The sequence below is a fragment of the Scardinius erythrophthalmus genome, assembly GCF_964197995.2.
Source record: "Scardinius erythrophthalmus genome assembly, chromosome: 25".
Taxonomy (NCBI): Eukaryota; Metazoa; Chordata; class Actinopteri; order Cypriniformes; family Leuciscidae; genus Scardinius; species Scardinius erythrophthalmus.
The window spans coordinates 17,483,520-17,501,389 of NC_138245.1; the positions used below are offsets into that span (position 1 = coordinate 17,483,520).

Below are 17,870 nucleotides of genomic sequence, written 5' to 3' on the forward strand. Positions count from 1 at the left end.
AAACAAACATAGCTAATGCTGAAGATGGCGGATGCGTAGAAGTGGCTTAAAGAAACTGGAGTGTTTCACGGGATACATTTACACCGGTAAGTGAACCGAAACACTTAATCGCGATCGTAAATGGAGACATTTAACCAATTGTTGTGTTCGTGAAACAATGTTACGTGATGCCGGTTATTCAGAAGTACATTCTTGTCCACGGTGAGGATCTTGCCACCTAGTTATTCTGCCTTTGAGACAATAATCGTAGTAACAGTGTTGCCAGATACAACATTCTCCAGCGTGTTTGTTTACTTTTCATAACAAGATCCGTCTGTGGTTTTTTGTATTCTTCTGCGACCGTAATAACATTTAGTCATTAATCGACGCATTTTAACACTGTTTTCCTAAGTTGGTGAACATTTTAAAGAGGTTTGAATCTAGTCTGAATCTTTTGAGATGAACTACAACTCAAAATAATTAAGTTTTTTTTTAATTTACTGTACTATTACCGTTGTTGGTTTATATAATTTTAACGTTATTTCCACAATCAATAGATTTTTTTCCCCTTGTTTTAAATCTATGATCAGCAGCAAGTTTGTTTACCAGTTTGTGGATCACCTGATAGTTTACTTAACATGAGCTTAAGTTAGTTTGCTTAAGCATAACATATTCTTAACCCTTTATCTGTCACTATCACAAATACATAATTTTATAAATTCTTCCAACTTTTTTCTTTCTGATTCTGAAAACTTATTGACCTCAAACGATCTGTTCAGATGTATTGTGTGATGCAATGTTATGAGGATGTTTTGTTGCTTTTGCTCTCAGTTCAATATGAAGTTCAAATAACCCAAACAACAAGATGGTTTCCTGGTTAATGACACTGAGGGTGGAGATTAAATTATCATAGGTCAGCAATGAACAAATCAAAGTTAGGCATTATTTACAGTGTTTTTATGCTTTTACTTTCCTACCTACCAAACTGTGCTGTATTTATCAGCTGACAAAACGGTTCAAGGGTTAATACAATTAAAATCATTTGACCACTTTAGTGATGCACAAGTCAGCAGGATAACTCTTATCTTTTAGATTTTGTATTTTTTGTTGTTGTATTGCGTATTTATGGTGACAAAGTGTGGTGTTAAGTTGTACCTACCTACTGTACTAGACCCTTGAATTATGGCTGTGTCACAAACTCCAGTGATCTCCACCCAGACAGTATTGTTGGACATGGCAGACGCGTTTTGGAACGTGTACATTGTGAACGTAGGAACATGAACGATTCTTATCAGAGTCATCAGACACTATTTTTAACACTCCCATTCTTTGCACTTGCAATGTTAATTGCAATGATTTAGCCTGAGGTATTCAGTGCACTGCAGCGCTACTGGAAAGTTTGATGTTCTTCTGAATTCAAAGCGCTTCACATTTTGTAGTGATCCAAATGCTGCAGTTTGTGAGCTAGGAGACTTTGACCACATCCCACGTTTCAAAAATATTCACTGCCCATTTATAGAAACATCACAGAACCACAGTTGTAGGACCAACGTTTCCCTGAAATCCACATGCACTCATGTTGACATGTAGACGCTTTGAAATATAGCCTACTTTTGGTTATTATTTGCACACTGAAGGCACAGGTAGATATCATGCTTGCACTGTTTAATAACATATTGTTAGAACCATAACTGATTTGCTTTTATTGCCTCTACAGTGTAATAGAAAATCTTCCTGATAATTAATGGTATTAAATTTCAAAGCTGGGTCTGCAGCCTTTTTAGCCTGTACTAGTGCACTTATTCACAGCTTAAAAATAGTTTAACACGAGTGTGTATTTTTGAAACATTTCCGTGGATGCATGAGAACAGAACGTGCGTGTGTATGTTGGTGCTCACACGCTACGGGACCCACGGATGCCCTGACTGCGTGTGGGAAAAGACCCTCTGAACTCTTCCTCACACTAGTCGCAGGCCGCCCCCCTCCTTCCCCCTTTATCTGTTCCTTTCTCCGCAGCTCCCTCTCTCTCACACGCCGAGCGTCAGGCTGCATTAACTATGAATCAATCTTGTGTTGAACGCTTTGACTGCAGATGGGGTTAAGAATTAAAGGATGCATAGATTCTCTGTCCTCGTCCATTTGTTAGCTCTGGCTCTATAACTCATTAACTCGGACTCTCTCAGGGGAAGAAAAAAATGCTTGTGCAAAAGTTTTCCCATGATTTTTGAAGGACCATCTGAGTTTTGATTTGAGCATCTTTTTTTAATTTTGATTTCACTGTTGTGGCTCAAGGAATAGTTAACTTAAAATAATAAAAATAATGATTGTTTATAATTTTTAGGGATGTACCTGTATATCTTTTCAATGTAATGAACAACTTGAGGCAAAAGCACCATAAAAGTATCATAAAAGTTGACCATATGACTTGTGCACTTTATTTCATGTCTGAAGCATTGTGTAATGAACAGACCAAAATTTAAGTTGTTATTCACTGATACTTTTGCCACCCAGTGGCCATAAACTTGAACCATTGAGTCAATGTTATTTTATTATTATTTATATGATATTATATTTTAGATTTTTAGTGATGTTATGTCCTTTTTTATTTGTATTGTTTTTTTAATATTTATATTTAGCTTTTTAATTTTAGTTTTAGTAAATTTATTATGTCTTCAGCTTATTTTATTTCAGTTAGTTATTTAAAATTTCTAAATTTCATTACATTTTTAATCAAATAGTTAACTTTATTTCAATTAAAGGAAACATGTAACAGCATGTAACAATGCTGATCAGTTATTTGAACTCATAGTTGTCGATTCAGTCAGATGATCCAAGACAAATAGCCTAGCCTAATTCAGTCACGCGTTTCAGAGAAGAATGACTTTAGTCGCAAAGCTATCATGTGACTTCGAAAGACTTGTCGCAAAAGTCTTATGAGCCATGTTAATTAAATATATGTGTATATGTATGTATGTGTGTGTGTGTGTGTATATATGTATGTATATACATATAGGCCTTTATGTATATACATATATATGTATGTATGTGTAGGGATGCACCGATATGAAAATTTTATCATAAAACCGATAACCGATACATTGACCGATAAATTGAAATCCAAATTTTTATATAATTTTTGAGAGCCTGATTACAAAAACACAAGTCTCACCACCTTGGCCATGAAAAAGCCATGTCTCAAGCACACAATTATAATGTTCTCATTATAATTTCATGTTGCACTTAACTGTGTTTTCCTTTTTGAAGTGATTCCTAACACATTTCAAGCTATTCAAAACCATCATGGCGAACAGTGCACATCTGAAGCGTCTCAGCTGTAGGAAATAATCTATTATTTGTCGGCTTTAATATATCGGACAAATTTTCTTTTCGCCCCGAGAATGCAAACATTAAAAATGACCGTATATCAGCCAATATATTGTACATCCCTAATATATCTATTTATTGGGGGGTAATTTTGGAGCTTGACAGCCCTAGTCCCCATTCACTTCCATTATTTGGAAAAGAGCGTCTAGAATATTCATGCAAAATTCAGCTTTTGTGTTCAAATGAAGACAGAAATTAAATATGGATGTTATTTTCATTCTTTGTTGAACTATTCCATAATGTCTAATCTATAATAGATGTTCGTTTTTGCACAGATATTTTGTGGCTTTCTTCTTGGATCACAGGAGGTTGTGACTAGCGAAACAGCAGAATGAGTAATGTGCTTCCCGTCACCTTTCTGACACTTATCTGATCGGCCTTAGCTCATTTAGCATTTTTCAGTCCTCGATACATGAAGAAGCTGAAATGCTGCCGTTCTCTGAGCGCGATGTGAGAGTGAAAGGAGGAAAACACTGTGGTTGTGGGTGACGGTTATTTTCAGAGCAGGGAAAATGGTCCAGTTAATATCAAGTATCTGTGTGTTTGTTTCAAATGTAAGATTAATGGTGTGGGGGGTGTATAGTGTTGCTCCAAGGCGCTTGTGTTGGTGGCAGTGGGTTGAAACAAAAGCTTGATTGTTGCACTAATTGAAATGTGATACCTGTTACTTGCGATGGCTTTTTGCTCTGAGTAGTTAAAGGTGTTGGTGCAGGCGGGTTATTTTAGCCCTGTAAACTTTTAATATGTGTGGTGAGGTTGACTCGCATCTCGTGATGAACCGCTTGGAACCTTCAGGATATTAATGATTTACTGCACCTCAGCGATCCTCCACGAAAACATTTGGATTTACGATGCTAATTTGTAGACCGCTGTAAAGTTTCCGGTTTGCTAACTAGAGAAACAAGCATAAAAGTAAAGTTAGTCCTTCTCAATGCAATCCAGAGACAGTAATACGCTTAATTCCTTTCTGTCTTTGTTTACTCAGTTAATAAACAACATGTTGTGAACTTTCTCCCTTCACTCTTTAGACACGGATCAAGAGCTCAACTGTGAAGGTTTGTTTGTCGTTTGTCAATTTCTGTGCGAATCATTTGGAAACTTATGAGTCATAATTAAGAGTCTCTGCATGGCATCTGCAAGCGAGTGTCGTCGTGCGCTCCGGATACATTTTACAGCTCCCTTCAGTGTCCTATAGCACAAGTCGAATTTAAGAGGAATTTGTAAGTTGCATCCAGCTGTGGCTGCTTGTGTAAAGCTGTGTTGCCATGACGACACTCCTGCACGACTGGCTCAAGGTCGTTCGGGCGGTGACGTCGAGTTGGATGTGCCTGGCGACGGCGTGTGCTCGATATGCACACATACGCGGAAGGAAGCTCTCTGCAGTACTGTGGGTGTCTGAAAGTGAAACTTGGAAATGTATGCAAACGCGTTCTGTGCATGAATACTTTCTCTTGAGAGGGTGAAAGGGCTTGAGGAGGAAAATACAGTGTTCGGTTTTTCATTTACTCATTGCTGTCGTAATTAATTTGTTGAATTTTCCAGCCCAGTTTTGGATTTCTCCACGATCCGTCATTGTTTTCCTGTTTTTGCCGTCAAAAGCAGATAGAAAAGAGGGGGGGGGGGGGGGCTAACGAGGTTTAAAGAGTGAAAAGTGCACACTCCTGTTTTTTTTTTTCTCTCGTTTTTTTGGCTTTCTCACCCTTTGCTGAAGAATGCTCGTAAAACGGGCTCACCTGAATGAGCCCACGGGAGGGTAAAGCCCTGGTCTGGTCTTGTTACCATTGTAAAAAGTTAGCAAGACTTGGTGTGTGTTTGTGTTGTGTTTAGGGCCCTGTTGTATAATAGTAGAGAAAAGTTTTAAGTCACGAGGTAAATGTTACCAGATGCGTTCTTCGGCAGTTGAGCCTAGAGGAAGGAGAGGTGGGGGGGAGTGAGAGAAGTCGATGGAAAGAGAGAAAGTCAACTTTGGATGAACTTCTCAACTGCTTAGCGGCCACCTTGTTTTCATTTTGCCAGCATCCCCAGCCCCCAATTTGACGAAAGGTTTGTGGAGAGTTAGTCAGAATTCCACACTTACAAAACTCCATTGTATTGCTGGAGTACAAACTACAGCCGAACTGAATTAATGTTGAATATTTACACTACAATCAAAGGATTAGGTCAACGCAAAATTAATATGCTGTCATTGTTTACTAGCCCTCATGTTGTTCCAAACCTGTATGAATTATTTTCAAGTTTCCAGGTTTGATGTCAGTGGTGCCAAGCTCCATTCGTTGTCACTTGACCAATCACAATGTGCAAGCTTAGAGATTCCTTTAAATGAGTCGATAATGACTTTCTTCTGTGGAAAACTAATAAATAAATAAACAAACAAAAATTATTTTTGTCAATACAATGAAAGTCAGTGGGGTCAATGTTGTCTGACTTTCTTTTGTGTTCTACGGAGTCAGAAAATTATTAAATATTTATTTAAAATTTTGAGGTAAAATATTTCTTTAAAATAGCTAATTATAGACCGATTTATCAGTCTCTCACTATTCAAAATGTCTTATTTTATGCTTCATGAGAAAATTTTTAAACCAAGAACTTTTATCTGGGTGAGCTGACTTGTTCCTGTAACTCTACATTACTCCAGGTGAGAGTTTTGTTTCAGTGCAGCTGTGGGTTATGTGGACATACAGTTTCATACACAAGTAGCCTAATTAAAGTGTTCAGCCTTTGAATATCGCTATACTGACATATGAAAGTGATCTTTAAACATGAACTGTGTCTTTCCTCTTCTTTCTTCTTACATGCCCCTTTACAATTTTATGCTTACCTTTTCCTGTGTTTAGTAACTCCTCACCTCTTGCACCCCTCTGTATCCATATGAATGGGATGGATGAACAATACCAGTATACACTACCGTTCAAAGTTTAAGGTCAATAATAAAAAGCAAAAAAAAAGACATTTATTCTCGTGCTCAACAAAGAAGTGCATATAGGAACATGTACGTCACCTTAAAATAAAATAAAACTTTGTGCTTTTGTAAAATAAAGAAAACAAACAGGATGTACTTACGTCTCTGTCTCTGAAGCGCGTCGCAAAAATGAACTGAAATGCAGTGTATAGGCCCGCTCAATTTCATTTCGCTTCTGTAGTCAGTCTGAGATAGCAGCCTATCTTTCAGTTTTCCAGCAGCCTTCGGACGGCCGGGCCAATCAACGAACAGAGGGCGGGCTGAGAGCCGTGACGTAGATGCTGATTGTACCGTGGATGCGTAGATTTACTTCACATAATCTGCAAAAGTCGTTCACAGCCATGTTTACTCCGGTATTTCGCTCAATGGTTTTGTTTTCGCATCATACATGTGTTTACAGTGGAAGTTAGATGCGGCTGAGCATGCGCATAACACACGCCATAACCAAACGTCTTGTGATTGGCTTACGGGTAACCAATGATTTTAAACTTCAGACAAGCGACCCTCCGCGAGAGAGAAAACACTTCTCTATTATGCCATTCCAGTCTCTGTCTACGAAGCAAAACGAAGTAGCAGAGTTTGGTATTACCAGGCTATGTATAGGCTACTTGCCTCACAGAAGTGTGAAATATATCTATAGAAAGCTTGACATGTCTACTTTCACAGAACCAATTCTTATCAAAATACAAATACTCTCTGATTATGTAATCTGTCTGTATAAAAGTTGCATTTCTCTCTAAAGGCGTCCCCTACAGCGGAGATGAGAGTCAGTATCGTCAACTTCATCTTTGCAGCCGACACGGACTCAGAAAACACTTGTTTATTAATAAACAATACTACTTTTTCCAGCACATTCATAATCATTACTTTTGCCGGTGCTTTGCTGCAAGCTTTATCCATGCGCTGGAATGCGGTATAGGCTATATATTATGACCCCCCCCCCCCAGCAGTATATATTTATGTAATTAAATTAATATAAACATGCTATTAGTCGACCAATGGCTTAAATGAATGACTACTAGTGGGTTAGAAAAATCTTTAGGCGGGGGCAGCTCTAATATTTTCTGATAATTTAGTCAAACAAACGGTTAGCTCCATAATGAATTATTTGTAGGTTATAAATAATAATGCAATTATACATTATAAACATGACTGAATGAGTCATGTTATGGAAGCACCTCACTGCAACACCATTGGAGAGTAGAGTATTTTTTTTATGTCCACCTTCATACCGCAAGGCTTATTTGCATCCAAGTTTGATGCACCCCTCTTTTGCTCACTGTATTTCCATAGGCTTCATCTTTCTTTGTTCCTGAGGAGCGTCATAATCTCTCTGTCTCAGGCCGATAATCTGATGATGTTGAAGGGACAACGGCGAATAGGATTTTAGCATTGCAGTGATTAAATCAAAGGTAGAGTACAAGCTCGTGATAAAAACAGGTATGCTGTGTCTTTGCAGCAGAGCAGATGCACCTCATGCGTCTGCCTCGACAATAAAAGATGGCACCAGGTGGGGAAAGCAACGGTCTGTCCCTTTAATCACATCATTTATGTTTTAATTAGCCACTGTCGCAGCCGTCCTGTGCTGTCGGGACCGGTCACACACCTGAGACACACGTGCCACTCATCAAAGAGCATGACAGACGGAACGGACACCACAGTCTTGCGTTCTACGGTTGACCAATATGGCTGAAATGCATATTTGCATTGAATATATTGCCGATTTCAGAATCGGTATCAATGTCAGTCTGTATTAGGGTTCTGGGTTTAGATGTTTATGCCATGGGATGTAGGAGGGTCTTATGGCTTTCGGTTGGAAATGCATTTCATTCTACTGGATAGAGTCCAAGACCGTGTGGTAAAGCAGATTACATCCTGGTCTCTCTGCTGTCTGTCTGCCTGTCACCATGGCTTCACTCGTGTTATGGCCTGTTGTCAAGGTGACGAGGCCAGTCGTGGGCGGGGACTGCTCTCCTCTCCTCGCTGTGGAAAAGATGATGGGCGTCCTCTTCCCTTTAGGAGGTCCATCTATCCAATACACTATTAATAGAGCAGCTTGCTATTGCATTGGCCTTTTGTCATTACTAAATTTTAATTAAACTTGAGTTATGTATACAAAGACTGCCATGGTCCTGTATATCATATACAGTATCATACCATATTGACGTGAGCTGCTTTACCTTTCACTCTTTGTGGTTGCAAATTACGAAACAAAACCCTGATGCCAAAAGCACAGGTTGACACTGTTTGGGTGATTTATGACATTCATTTCACATCTTGACATTTGTCATTTATTTCAGTGGGTGGACTAATCCAATCTTTTTGTCTTTAGCATGGAGTACAGACACTGAAGTTGATGGTAACATTTTACAGGAAGTGTCCCAAAGGAGCTTGTTGCGACTGCTTGTACAACATTTGATATGAAGGGAGGTGCCACCATTGACTTTTGTAAGATGTTTTGTTTCGGAGCCTAGCAGTTACAGCCTAGCAATTAGCGCACACGTGACATGCTATGCACATGCTATGACACATTCAGCAATGTTGGGTTTCAGCGCTCACAGTTGCGCATGCTATGCTTAGTCCCTTAGTTGTTTTTCTAGCTTTTACCAGTCAATCAATTAAAAACAATTAACATTGTTGTTAACTAAAAATGTAAATTGAGCGATTTAGTCCAAAATTTTATGAAGAGACTCGATCGCTTTATATGATGAACAGATTGAGTATAAACATATAAACATTAATCAACTCGCACATCAGTTGTGGTAAACGGAAGCTCAAGCTCTAGTTCTCTTGACATGCAAGAACCAATGAGGTTATTTCTTGTTACACCGCACATTTGAGCTTCAGCAAGAGGTTTGTTCTCGCGTGTCAAGCAGGTTCAGTTGAGCTTCTGTTTATGTTCGCTGATCAATGTTTATATGTGAATAAAAGCCAAAATTCAATCTGTTCATCATATAAAGTGATCGTGTCTCTTCAGAAAACTGGACTAAACCACTCAATTCATAGATTAGTTTTACGATCTCTTAACTCTGAACTTGAGTTGTTGAAAAGTTGTACTTCTGAAGTGTCAAAGTGGTAGTTGCGTAGCTGTCAATTGAGGGACATAAAGCTCTCAGATTTCATCAAAAAGATCTTCATTTGTGTTCCAAAGATGAACGAAAGTCTTACGGGTTTGGAACGACATGAGGGGTAATTAATTCGCAGACAGAATTGTAATTTTTGGGTGAACTAATCCTTTAACTATATTATATGATATAAATATGAGGAAAAAAAAATCATACATAGGCATTTTTGCCCTAATATCTTGAATTGTAGGGGCCTTCTAACTGCTTCATGTTTGTCACAAATCAACTGTATGAAATGTAAGATGAAGAATGTAGGTCTGGGGTGGGGCAGGGCAGGTGCATTAGGTGTGTTAAATCACTTTATTTGCGTTATTTTTCCACAAATAAATAATTAATTAACGTGCTAAATTGACAGCCCAAATAAATAAATAAATAATATATATAAACTAATAGAATGTCTAAAATGAAAACTGAAACTATAAAAATTCTAAATATTAATAAATACTATAATAGTGTATTAATAATGCTAAAACAACAGTGCTCTGAGATTAATCGCAATGTTACATTTGATTCGAAGTAAAAAAAAAAGACTCCTCTCATCGACATTTTGATGCATTGGAAAAGATTCATGGTTTTCATACTCTAGTGTTCCTGGTGTTAGTGACTAATATGCTAATAAACTTAAAATAATATAACTTAAAGGGACAATTCTCCCAAAAATGAACATCATCTGCAGAACACGGAAAAAATTTATTGAAGAACGTTGGTGTCCAAACAACATTGACATTGTCCAACGTAACATGGACAACATTGAAACCCCCCCCCCCCCCCCCCAAAAAAAAACTTTTAAATAATTTTCTTTAGTAAGTCAGTCATAAAGGTTTGTAATGACATGAGGGTGAGTAAATGATAGAATTTTCATTAAGTGAACCATCCCTTGAACAGGATTTTGATGCAAGAATCACCTCTGATCGATTGAAATGTACCAATATCTTCCCAATGGATTGAATTGAACCACAGTGATTGATGTTCTGTCACACATGCTTAGAAATCGGAACACGTTAAAGGCTGATGTGCCTTTTTTGCCTAAGGAAAGTCTCACAATGCTTTCTGACAGTTTGACTCATCACCTGTGCTTGTCTCCAATCAGCATCTGACCAAACAGTGTTCAGGTTCAGTGCGTAGTGACCGATCTCTCACTCAGCACCCAGTCAGACACCATCAGCAGTGAGGACAGAGCACTGCTGACCCCAGAACAGGTCAGGGGTTATCTTTAAGAAAAGAACAAGCTAACAAAAGCAACTGGCCTTTAACCCTGTTCATTCTGCTCTTTAGAGCGTTGAGAGCTAGCTGACGCTTTGCTTTAGCAAGTCTATATATGTAGAATATGCTGTTACAGGAAGTTTCCAGGTTTATTTATAGATTTAGTTTTGTTTTGATGAAATTCAGGTTAGGAAGGTCATTGCATAACTGTGGTTTTGCACTGATATGTTAGAGAATTTCACCTAGTTGACATTGATGACTGTGAAAAAGACACCTGCACAATTTCATATGCATTTTGAGAAAGTTTTCTGTCAAGTACCTGTCTTTTTGAGAACAACTGTTTATTTACTGATTTCCCTCTCTTTTGACATTGTAAATTAAAGGAAATTATGTCCCCGATCAAATGTTTTGTGTAGCTTTTGCCATTTGACTGGTTTCAAACCTTCCTTTGTGTGAAGCTCAATTCGTTTTCATGAAATAACTGTGACTTGCCAGTCAGTCAACGGTTTTCTGCCAAAGTGACTAAGAGTGTAACCTTGAAATATGCAGAGAAGCCTTTTGAACCCAACCGGGCTTCATCGAACGTATTGGCAGTTCAAACTCGATTAGTTGATTTTTATCTTCAATATTGGAGGCACTTTGGAGCGTTCCCCAGCCTTCGGCCTTTCTCTCGTGCTCCCTGGGTGCTCAGCCCGTTCGACCTCTCTGTTGTCTCAGTGCTCATAAGTCATTTAAACACGCTTTTAATAGTGTTAGCCTACGTCGAGCTGGCGTTTAGCCCGTGTTGGGGCAGCATGTGGTGAGGGAGAGGAAAGGGAACCTGGAGAACAGAAGGGGTCACAGGCTGAGGTCAGCATAGGGCACTTAGCTCCCTTTACTATGAAGACTGCATAATTTGATTTGTGAATGAGGATGATGGAGGAGAAAAAAGTATTCAGTTTATTCTCCAGGAGAACCAGCTGTTTAAGTGAGAGAAAGTCACAGGCATGGTCTGTCTCAAGCCAGTCCAGTTTTGTTTCACGACCTTCATTTTATATCGAAGTACCAAAGTTGTTTAATGTACAAAATGAAAGGCATGCAAACACCCCAAAATTCATCAAATTACATCAAAAATCTACTCAAGATGTTCCATAATTAATGACTATTTTATTCATTTAATATTAAATGTAATTTTGTTTTTTATATTTTTTAAATATTTAAAATATTACCAAGACATATGCAAATGGAACAAAAACTGTCCAAAAATGGTAGAAAAATAAGTAACGGATTAATTTCACCAAATTACTGTTTAAGTTTGGTTTGCCGTTTGAGTTTTGCCATTGACATCAATTTAAAAAAAGCATCTTCTCAGCCCTTTTAAAGGTTATAAAGTCTTTTTATTTTTCTGTCCTCACTATCTACACTGTAAAAAAAAAATAATAATTCGGTGAAAGCTGTGGTTGCCAGAAATGTACTGTAAAAAAAATACGGTAGAAACATTTTAGTTTTTGCAGATTTAGTTTGGATTTACAGTAAAAAAAAACTCATCCATTTAACTGATATAATGGTAATATACCAATCTATTGAAGTACACCAAAAACAGGTGGTGATGAGAAGGTCACATGATGAAGGAAGCTGAGAAGCTAGCTGAATACTAATATATAGAAGGTGCACAGTTCAAGGTAACACACGACACTAAAGTAATGCAATAAACATTCATTTGACAACATTAGACGTAACATAAAACCTTAATGTACATAACTGATTAGAATAAAAACTAAGAAAGTTATTTCAATGAAAAAACATCAAATATAAAGCGTCACTCAGGGAATTCTGAGAATGTCAATTTACATTTTTTCACTGCAAATTATACAACTTTTCACTTCCAAAACTGTAATTTGAACAGTATTTTACTGTAAAATTACATTAAATGTAAAGTTAGATCTATTACAGTTATTCGCTGCATATAGTAAGGAAACTTACTGTTAACCAAAACAGGTTTTTACCGTAGCATTTTTTTGTTTTTTACTGTAAAAAGTACGGTAATTTTTTGAGTGTACAGTTATATTGTTACTTTTGGTTGATTAATTGCTTTAAGCAAGCTATCCATTAAAAATCCTTCATTGGACTGTTCTAGAAAAGACTTTTAATAAATATCAGTAGGTAGAAATAATATAAAAAAAGATGAATTATGATTTTGAAATGATTATTTTCAACATCTGGTAGATCTTGATTCATTTTTAGTAGTTTCCTCCTGCAACATTTGTAATATGTTTATATGTAAATGGCACAAGGTGGTAGTTTTCACCTTAACAGCAGCAAATTCATATTTACAGCATTACTTTATCTTCAGCATCAGCACTAAAACCTTCACGTTAGCTCTTCTGAGTCGTCCTGCTTTTAACATTGTTTGAAATCCCACGTTCTACCGATTTCAAAACAAATCCGAGCGGTGAGAAAGAAACGGAGTAAAAGAAAGAGTGCAGGGGGGAGACTGGAAAGCGAAAGAGAGCAGCGATCCTCCTGCCAGTAGAATCCTTTTTTAGAGGTCAGAGTTCAGCTGCTGTGCTGCTATTGGCTGAGGAAAGGTGAAATTAAAACCACTGTAAACTTTTGACCCTGCCGGAGCTGCGCAGGAACGCCCAGGACTAGTTTGGAATGGAGCCTACGCTCTTCCTCTGTTTACTCGGAGAGAGAGGGAGAGGGAGGGAGAAAGAGCGGAGGCTGGAAAAAGGAATCGACACAGTCACAGTCTGGAATGAATAAGTTGTTCAAGCGCGTAGAGCAGTCAACATGAGTTCAAGAAAAAAAGAAAAAAAAACACAGATGGAAAAAAACGAGAAATGCATTTGGGTTTTAGGCTGCACAAGTTTCTCTCTCTTTCTTTCTCTTTTCTCCCTTCCTTCTGGGTTCAAAAATCCATGGATGTTTTTCAGAGTGGAGCTGTGCTCTTTAAATGGGCTTTTTTATGAGGAAAATGAGGCCCACCCTCTGCTTTTTCCATTTGCTCTCAGAGCTCTGTGTTTTTATGTGCTTGAAAGAGTGGCCTGCACTAGATGACCAGGCACATGTTCCCCTTCTACCCCCCGTTCCTCTTTATTTTCTACTTTTCTCCCTCACTTTTGCTGTCTTTTTCTTACCCTCCATTAGAGCGGCACGATATTGAAGAAAAAGGCGATATGCCGTAACTATTCGATATGCGATACGATAATGCTTAAAGTGTGTAAAATAAAGTAAATAAGTTTTCTCTGTATGAATTAAATATATACTGATTCTTATTAGCCACAAAAGTTATTCAGCCAAGAGCAGTGAGTGATTTTCTCTTTGTCGTTTGTTCATGACCCCAGTAAGCTGTTGCGATATGCATATCGCGATATATACATTTGCGATATTTCGATATATTGTGCAGCCAAACCTCCATGCTTCTTTCGCCCCGTCAGGCTGCTGAAAGCCCCTCTGTCATAGATTGATGAATGAATTTGCATAGTATGGTGTTTAAATCCATTTTTTGTACCTCCATGCGTGCTTGTCTCCCCCCCCCCCCCCCCTCTCCTGCAGAGGTGATTCTGCAGCGTTTGTTGCAATTTTCCTGAACTCTGCAGTTTTTGCTCCACATGGTTGGTACCGGGTGCATGTGCCAGTTTCTTGAAGGAGAGGGAAGGCGAACGTTCAAATGCTTTCTCTGTCTCCTCCTTAATCTAATACTTAAAGATGCGTAATTTGTTAGTATTGCACAGCAGGAATGACTTATTATCTGGTGGTCTGTTACAGTAACACAGTTGGATTAACAGATTTATTGTTATGAATTACAAAATGGGCCTGTGGCGCACCCATAAGCAACACCACATACACATTAGGGCTGCACAATTAATCGGATTAAAATCGAAATCGCGATATGGCCTGGTGCGATATGGTATTATTAAACCTCAAAAGGCTGTGATTTAATTCAATAAATATAAATGCATAGTGTGCTTCACACACAGTGAAGGAGAGCACTCTGATCTGCCTCTAATCTACTGCTTATTCTTCAAGCACACGTGGCTTGTAATATGGTGTTCATATTAGCTGCATTTATTGGTTTTAGAGAAGATTACTATTCTATAATAAATGTAGTGTACATTTATATTAATAAAGTATATATTATTTAGTAAAAATACCATAAAACAGTAATATTATGTCAATGTAAATTAAAATGTTTTCTATTTGGATATATTTTCAAATGTTTTTTATATATTCCTGTGATGGCAAAGTTTTCAGCATCATTACTTAAGTCTTCAATGTCACATAAACCTTCAGAAATCACTCTAATATGATGATTTGGTGCTCAAGAAACATTTATTATTATCAATGTTGAAAACGTTGTGCTGCTTAATATTTTTGTAGAAACTAGCCTACAACTCTTTGATGAATAGAGTTCAAAAGAACAGCATTTATCTTTTGTAACATTATAAATGTCTTTACTATCATTTTTGAGCAATTTAATGCATCCTCACTGAATAAAAATGTTAATTTCTGTAAAAAAAAAAATCATACAGACCCCATATGTTTGAAGGGTAGTATATATAATATAATATATTAATATATAAATGTAATAATAATGATAATATAAATAAAAATGATCGATAAAAAATATTATTGATCTGAATCTGCATTAAAGTCCAGGTAGAATGTGAATTCAAAAAGAAAATGCACTCACAATCCATTTTATTTCTATAATGTAACCCTAACCCTGTATTTTCAACAAGGGGGAAAAAAGTAGAATAAAGCTTGATTTCGTATTTTTATTCATCAGAAATTGATTGGACCATGAAAAGAGTGAATAATTAGTTTGTGCACAACCTGTTGATCCTGGGATGTTACACCCATTTTATCCAAGCTTTTGAGATGTAAAATTTTAAATGTTTATTTTGCATGCCATGGCATCACGATACTGAACAAAATAATTGCAGTATGAAATTAAATTGCACACCTTAATGCACAGGTATGGCCACTCCCTCTTTGTTACAACATTTTTTAACGGTTTAGTGGAAGGAAACTTAGAAAGTGATGTGCTCACGAAACACAAAAACAGTACTGTCCTTCTAGAATAACCGTGCTTTGATTGTGATCATTTTTACTTGATGATTTCATCATCACCTAGTCAGATTTTTCTTTAAGACATCAAACCCCAGATATCTTTGCCATTTCTTTTTTTTTTAGTGCTGGACTGCGAGTTGGTCCAGGTTTGGCAGTGAATCGTGTGTCAGTACGCTTGAGCTCAGATAAAGCAGCGAGTGTTACTGCGAAAAGCTTTTGGATGTCTGCACATGTCCACACATGCTTGGCACATGTCTGCGTGTCTGGGCTGTTCGCTATTGTTCTCTCTCTTGCTTTTTCTCACCCTCCTCCTCATCCAATCATAACCAGTCTCTGTCCCTGGTTCTTGTTCTGTTTTCTTTCTCGTTTTTTTTCTCCCTCCCTCTTTTCCTTTTTGTTCTACCTCAGCTCATCCCTTGCACTTGCCGTCTCGCTCCTCTCTGCTGCAGAATGGAGCCGTCCTGAGATGCTCATGGTCATGCGGGGTCTATCGCAGAGAAAGAGAGCGGCGACCAGTAACTTGTGCCACCTCGTCCTCCTCTTGCACCGTGTCTGAATAGATTTTGCCACAGTTCATTTCCACATCCTCATTTTGAAAAGGCAGAGCGTGTGTGCGTGCCGTATTGTCTGCGGAGGTTTTGTTGTGTTGTGTATGCGTTTGTTTTTTAGTGAGTGTTCACTGAGCTCAGATTTCATGCTTTATTTCAGGCTCTGCCAGAATGTGGTGGCTATTCTGAGTCTGAATGCCTCCTACTTGAGAGTCATTCTTCATCCATTCCTACATCTCTTCTGTTTCTTTACATGCTCCATTCATCTGCTTTTAAAGAAACATTGCATTCATACCCACATTATACATACTGTAAGTATCTATGATGTGTGTTCCCATTGTGACTGCATGCGCCCTAGTCTCAACGAAAACATGACTGGGCAGATATATGTGCAGTCACATGTATAGTACTTGCCTGAACCTTAAAAAGAAGTAAACAGCAATCATTCAATTTTCTGGCTTAAGCCATTTGAAATTATAGGCTGAAGGGTTTAACTGTATGATTAATATTAAATTAGGTCTATTATATAATATCAATGTAATATTACATTAATATGATATTCAAGAGGACTAACTGAAGTGGATCAAAAAAATACTTATATTTATTCTATACTTATTATTCAAACTGTAGCATCAATATATCAAATCTAATATTTCAGCCAGTGCAAGTTCATTTGAAGTAGGTCAAATTACAGCTTATTATTATGTTAGGGGGTAACAGTTTAGGACCCAAGGACCAGATGTTTGAAAGAAGACCCGGAGTCAGAATTATAATAAATTGAAGAAAAGATAGTTTGCAGTTTCATCAGCAGAAGTCAGCTTCAAGACTCACACAGGAGTTCGTAGGCCGCCCCGCTTACAGTTACAAAGATCACAGCAGTTATAACATTTCCAAGGTCTAAGCTACGTCATTGCTTACAGGTTGAATGATTCTGATTGGCTAAGAAATAGATAAACATAGTAATTTTCCACACATATACAGATAGACTGAAGCATATCTCCATCGATTATGCAGCTGACACTTGGACCCTGAAGTTAGGCACGTTGTGGCCTTCCAGGTCGCAGATTTGGGTTTCTGGGCGCCAGCATGTCCCAAACAACAACTCAGTCAATCTCCAATAATGCCAGTGGTTCCTTAACCTGTAAGCAAGAAGACTAACACACACACCGACACAGCTTCCACAAGGTTGGATTTAGCCAGGCTCTAACTATAAACAGGAGAGTCCTCTCAAAACATCAAGATAATGCGTTCTTTCTCTCAAGGAGAACTACACTTTAGTCTAACTGGAAAGTAAGGCTTTAACAAAGAAATGGTCCCTTAAACTATAGATTTCATTGACCCCTGTGACCATAGTTGTCAGAGTACTCTATAAAACAGATGAATGTATTGACATGTTGAAGACCTCAAACAAAACATCTTTCCATATTTCATTTCTGGAAGCTGGGCTACATGAGCAAGCACTTTTACTGAAATAAAAATACAGACATTAAAGAATACATGAAAAGAACATATCAGTAATCACACTGGTAACTTCTATAACACAGTAAAATCTCTCAAGCATAGAGAAGTCATTCAACTCATGTGATGTTAAGAAGGAAAAATATCGAAAAAAAACTC

General features: G+C 37.7%; 1 protein-coding gene across 1 annotated transcript in view; it reads left to right on the top strand.

Annotated features, from left to right (window-relative positions):
- Positions 1 to 17,870, top strand: part of ncoa3 (nuclear receptor coactivator 3) — a 46,733-nt gene continuing 28,863 nt past the window's right edge. The window contains exon 1 of the mRNA XM_081358320.1: positions 1 to 86. The gene's annotated coding sequence lies outside the window, so the exon portion shown is untranslated. The remainder of the gene's footprint in view (positions 87 to 17,870) is intronic.